The sequence below is a fragment of the Taudactylus pleione genome, unplaced genomic scaffold (genome assembly GCF_031769625.1).
Source record: "Taudactylus pleione unplaced genomic scaffold, aTauple2 ptg000244l, whole genome shotgun sequence".
NCBI classification, from domain to species: Eukaryota; Metazoa; Chordata; class Amphibia; order Anura; family Myobatrachidae; genus Taudactylus; species Taudactylus pleione.
In genome coordinates, this window is record NW_028284646.1 from 14324908 (window position 1) to 14331674 (window position 6767).

The 6767-nt window shown below is 35.9% G+C and overlaps 1 long non-coding RNA gene across 1 annotated transcript; it reads right to left on the reverse strand.

Moving 5' to 3' along the window:
• Positions 1–2372: 2372 nt before the first annotated feature.
• Positions 2373–6298, reverse strand: LOC148516703 (uncharacterized). Its single transcript, XR_015879395.1, has 3 exons — positions 6204–6298; positions 2596–2675; positions 2373–2498 (listed from the first exon to the last, which is right to left on the reverse strand). It is a non-coding gene; the product is annotated as an uncharacterized LOC148516703 (long non-coding RNA).
• Between the last annotated feature and the right edge of the window lie 469 nt (positions 6299–6767).

Below are 6767 nucleotides of genomic sequence, written 5' to 3' on the forward strand. Positions count from 1 at the left end.
ACCACTTCTATCATAGCTGACCTCCCGCAGTGAGACCAAACATACAGGTGATTATTGATAACACCTGGTTCTTATTCAGCACCCCCGTGGAGGGTTGAATCATTATATAAATTTTTATGAATAAATCACTATATTTTTAATGAACTATATGCACCGTCAATTTATTTTCACCGCAGGATATATTGAACCATGTTGAGCATCTGAGCGCACTTTTTCTCTTTATTTTCTATTGTATATGTAAGAAGGAGGACCCCTTTATCTGACTAAGAGCTGCCTTATACCAACTCATTTACTTTTTCAGAGCGCAGTAAATTTTTATTTAAAATAGTAGTGCAGGTAACTCTATGGCGGATTGAAAATTTTCGACCTGTCCATGGATGACAGAATGTCTGGCCTGTGAGCATACTTCTGCAGGTGGTGCATCCCGCACAATGATAGCACCCTGGTTTTGGAGCACTAAGCCAAGTCTGTGTGGTACCAACATTTGATCGATCAGGCCGCATCAGAATATCCTTTAAATTCCGCCCCCTCCTGAAACTTATTAATTGTCTTTCTGGTATATGTCCTTTAAGAACTGGATCTGACGCTACCACATGCCAGTGTTTGCGTATAACCCCAGCCACTATGGGCCCTGCTGTATCAAATGTGGTGCAGACAACAAAAGGATCCTGTCCATCTTCATTTTTTGGATTTTGACCATCTTTAAAAACCTGTCTAGCTCTTGTAAGACATTTATTAACAATTTTCACTGTATAGCCATGGGCAATAAAACGATCATACATCTCCTTAAGCTGAATCTCAGCTGTTCTTGAGTCAGAGTTGTTACGGAGTACTCTGATAAATTGTGACACAAGTAGATTGTCCTTTAAAGTATACGGATGATGACTAGAGTAATGGAGAAGCGTATTGCGGTCAGTGGGTTTCCTATAAAGTCTATACCCATAACCTAGGTCAGTGGTGTAAATAGTTACGTCTAAAAAGTCAATTTCCATGGAATCATATTTCATAGTTAGTCTAATAGGGGTATCAAGCTGGTTCAGGAATTCAACCATCTCTAGCAATGCCTCCTCAGTGCTGTTCCATATCAGGAAAATGTCGTCGATAAAACGAACATAAAAACAGATACTATCTCCAAACCGCTGGACCAGATGTTGATTCTCATACGTGTCCATGTATAGGTTCGCGTAGGCTGGTGCTATGTTACTGCCCATAGCAGTTCCAGCGGTTTGGAGGTAGTATCGGGTACCAAATTTAAAATAATTACACGTCAGTGTTAACTCCAACAGTTCCAATAAGAAATCGATAGGAGGATTCCCCCTATGAATTTGTTCTAGGGCTCTTTTGGTTGCAGCAATGCCTTCATTATGGGGAATTACCGTATATAACGAAGAAACATCAAGAGTCACCAGTATACCCCTCGCTTGTAACGATACGGTACATAGTTTGTCAATAAAGTCATTTGTATCCTTTAAATGACTATCCGTTTTCAATACACAGTCTTGAAGAAAACTATCAAGAAATTGAGCAACGGGAGCAAACAAAGAATTGCGGGCCGAAATGATTGGCTGCCCGGGAGGTTTTTTTAAAGACTTATGTATTTTTGGCAATACATATAGTATAGCGTTTAGGTAACCAGGAAGTGTACGTTCCACGAGAAGGAAGGAGCAGGGACTGAAACGCACGTGGGAGCTTCGTGTCTGATTAGACCATATAACTACTGGTGAGTCAGTTTTGGTATGTTCATTTAACATTTGCCTTCTAATATATGCCCATTATATTCATCATCTAAGCCCATATGTTGCCTCTTTGGTTGTTGATTGCATATGTAACATTTACCACGCAGGTGTTTTAAGTGGGAGGTGTTTGATTAAGGTAATTACATTAATTATGTGATTAGTGTGTGTATTTATATGTTCAGTGTTGTATGTACTTGCATCTTGACAAAGGTCCAAGGACTGGACCGAAACGTCGATGGATGGCTGTACTATGGCTGTACTTTTAAGATGACGTAAATAAAACAAATCTTTTTGATATTGCTATGAAGTCTGATGAGTGCACCTCATTTCTTACGGAGATTGTCTTTGACAAGGTATCTACCTTGTTTGGGTCAGCTACCCCAGCATTGGATTCATGTTAAACGAGAGTGTGGACACTTTGTATAATATATACATATATATATATATATATATATATATATATATATATATATATATATATATATATATATATATATATATAGGCCAATATACTGCACTCGCACCTTAAAAAGTTATATGTTCAGGGTGCTCTCCAAACCCTTGGGTTCCAGAATATAAGAAATATCTGTGAATTTCTCAGATGAAGGCACTCACTTAAAAATTATTGATTTTATTGAGACATTTTTCTTCAAAAAACTTTTAGACGTTAAAGTCAGACACCATATTTGGTTGTGTCGACGTTTCGGTCCAATTTATGACCTTTTTCAAGACTAGTGTCTTTCAAATCACAAGTTTATAGATCTACAAATGAATAAACAAAAAAACATAATAAGTGAAATGGTGACAATGTCTATCTGGCCCCATCCTACAAAATAATGAGCAAATAATCATTACATACGTCGAAATCATATGTATGTTCAACATACTGTATCAGAATCGCTGCCTGGCACAATGAGGATATGGACGTGTTAACATCACCTATAAAGAACAAATGAAGATATATGCAAATATAAATGTACATGTATATACCCATATATGTGGACACATACATACATGGTCATGCAAGCACCTGATGTGAATCTGTAAATGCAGTAAAGGGGAATGCGGGGAAAAGGGGATACGTCGCACAGGCTATTATAAATATAGTATTATATTGAAAAATTACGAAGCCACTAAGTACACCTGATATTTACTAAAAAGTACTATTCTAATAACTAGAGTGGCGGTGCTCACTAGAGTTGAATGCAATGCAGTATAAATAAACGGAAGAAAAGGAAAAAAGAAACTCTCTTGTGTGAGCACTCTTGATAAATATGGATATGGGGGCAGCTAGAAATATAATTGGCCCCTAAAATATAACTTTTAATGAGAGCAATTAAAACGATAGGTCATCTATATATTTGATGACCATATGTGACCCTACAAAGACATTCAAATTATAACATATAGAAGCACATACAACATATAACAGAAAAATAGTGGCATTAAATCAATACTGTAATATTCTCTGATAGAGATAAAAAAGCAAATATAATATCCTCCTCAATGGCGAAATATGAAAGAAGGTAATGTTATCAGCATTTCAATAAAGAGTTAATAAATTAACTGCTTATTAGTTTGTGTCCTTTTTTAGCATCATTCATCTGACTTATAAGTATAGAATCAAAAATAGAAAAAGTCAGAGCATAGGACTGCTACTCCTCATTCTACTGCTCTTCACCTCTGCTAAAAGCTATCTATGAAGAGTGAGAGATTGCCGGAGAGCAGGTTACCCTTGGAAACAACAGATAAACGGGGACTTTACTCACATTTCATTTCTGCTTTTGGGTGTCATACTGTCGCATAGGACACCCAATGAGAGAACTACTTTATTGAGATTGCCCGCAGTTTAATAGAATGAAAGAAGCAATAGTGGACAGTTATGTTTACATATAAATTCAATAGTAGAAAAAATGTAATACACCCGATATTATGCTCGGGTATTTCTAGTAAATGTTAAACATACTGTAGGAATTCTGTATGTATATCTCTGTTACTCATATCTTCTCATGAATAATCACCTGTAAATACAGAGTAATATCATCAAGAAGATATGAAAACATTCATTCACATATCAACTCCCTATTTAGGCTGCCAGCAGTGTTACAACATGAGTTCTATGGGTTAGTAGTCATATTTAATAGTTCAACAAAAATGGAAGAGACATTAACAAACAGAAACACACTAATATATATATACATATATGAAAATCAGTAAAAGAATATTCTCTTACACCCTATATAACTCTTGAATCTCTCCAATAATTACATAACATAGTGAGGGAAAATCCACGTGTGCAATTGTCTGTTATCATAATGCGACCTCCGTGATCAAGCATACGGCGAAACGCGCGTTGGGGGAGCAACGGGTGCCCGCGGCTATACGGCACGAGGCATCCAAACTACTAGTTTGTGCCCAGCGGGGATTCTGCCACACCCAGCAAAGGACATTCTGTCAGAACCCGGGGACAGCGGCTCGCGAGCACCAGTCTCGCGCGGTGAGATTATCCGGACAGCAAGGATAAATTTGCTGCATGCCCGCATATGATTTACATACTTTGTATATACATAGTTGCTTTTTTATTTATCTCACACTATCAGAACACATATAAATGATTCTATTACAATTGTGATTACTAACTTTAACATGAGATTTATTAACCTATGGACATAACATATGTGTTCTAGCGACACACGTGAAAGAGCTACTGTGATGAACTTTTTCCTTTTAACTTAGAGGTCGCATTACGATAACAGACAATTGTATGTCCACTTACCTTCCATCTTATTAAGGGGATATAATTGTATAACACGTGCTCTTCCTGTGGTCCTCTACGAGTTACTTTTACCCCTAGAAATTTTACTATCAACTGCCTGAATGGGTAGCTAGCGGTATTTACGGATGAGTTGTCAGAAGATGCATTCTTAAGTGATAGAGGTTTGCACACGTGGATTTTCCCTCACTATGTTATGTAATTATTGGAGAGATTCAAGAGTTATATAGGGTGTAAGAGAATATTCTTTTACTGATTTTCATATATGTATATATATATATTAGTGTGTTTTTCTGTTTGTTAATGTCTCTTCCATTTTTGTTGAACTATTAAATATGACTGTACTAACCCATAGAACTCATGTTGTAACACTGCTGGCAGCCTAAATAGGGAGTTGATATGTGAATGAATGTTTTCATATCTTCTTGATGATATTACTCTGTATTTACAGGTGATTATTCATGAGATAGATATATGAGTAACAGAGATATACATACAGAATTCCTACAGTATGTTTAACATTTACTAAAAAGACCCGAGCATAATATTGGGTGTATTACATTTTTTCTACTATTGAATTTATATGTAAACATAACTGTCCACTATTGCTTCTTTCATTCTATTAAACTGCGGGCAATCTCAATAAAGTAGTTCTCTCATTGGGTGTCCTATGCGACAGTATGACACCCAAAAGCAGAAATGAGATGTGAGTAAAGTCCCCGTTTATCTGTTGTTTCCAAGGGTAACCTGCTCTCCGGGAATCTCTCACTCTTCATAGATAGCTTTTAGCAGAGGTGAAGAGCAGTAGAATGAGGAGTAGCAGTCCTATGCTCTGACTTTTTCTATTTTTGACTATACGTATAAGTCAGATGAATGATGCTAAAAAAGGACACAAACTAATAAGCAGTTAATTTATTAACTCTTTATTGAAATGCTGATAACATAACCTTCTTTCATATTTCGCCATTGAGGAGGATATTATATTTGCTTTTATCTCTATCAGAGAATATTACAGTATTGATTTAATGCCACTATTTTTGTGTTATATGTTGTATGTGCTTCTATATGTTATAATTTGAATGTCTTTGTTGGGTAAGATATGGTCATCAAATATATAGATGACCTATCGTTTTAATTGCTCTCATTAAAAGTTATATTTTAGGGGCCAATTATATTTCTAGCTGCCCCCATATCCATATTTATCAAGAGTGCTCACACGAGAGTTTCTTTTTTCCTTTTCTTCCGTTTATTTATAGTGAATCTGAAAATACATGAACCTATATATCTACCAAACAGGTGTTCATATATTCAAACACACATATATGTGTGCCAAACAAATAAACACCATCTTATATGACAAAGCACCCAGAGTGCATAACTATCTAAAGCAATTCCAAACAATATCAGACAGTATATAAATAGAAAACACATAAGTATAGACTTATACCAATATCATCAAACTAGTATATATTATAGAGCAACATCTTATATAAACTGAGGATACAATGTCAGTCCTAATGATAATATAAACATTTTACAATATACCGTGGCTCATATGCTTGAACCCAGGTTGCTTAAAACCAAAGCATGTAAACTAAAGTGTATATACTAGCAATATATCATTTAAACAGACTCAATATTGAGCACAACAATACTGATATTAGTAACTGAATGGAATGCAGAACACTCATTACCTTATCCTTCATAGTGGCAGCATCAACAGCAACCTGCACAGCGCACACATGAAGCTCAGAGCTCCGAAAGCAGCAGAGGTCAGAGTCACTGACCATGCTTATTTAAACAAGCCCAGCCACACATCCCCATGTGATATCAATTAACTCAACGATGGGCACCTGAATATGATGCAATGAACCATAAATCAACTGAAAGCAGACACTCCAACATCCGGTGGCCATATTTGAAGCCAAAAACCGGAAAGTAAGGGCAAAAATGCCCATCCATCAACAAATCAAAAAACAAACACCAAAATGCGATGCAATCATATCAATAAACTACTCTATAGTGTAATAAATGAAACTAGGATCATCAAAATGCTAAAAGACTAAATCAAATAAAGGATGGGACCAGACAAAAAGTGATCACATGACAGGATCATAATATGGGATATATAATCAAAGAAATATACAATATATTACACAATAAGTGCTCAAATGATAATAAAATAAACCAAAAATATGAAATCATCACATATATGAGATTATATGATGAAGTACTATCCTCAAGCTGAATAAACAGAA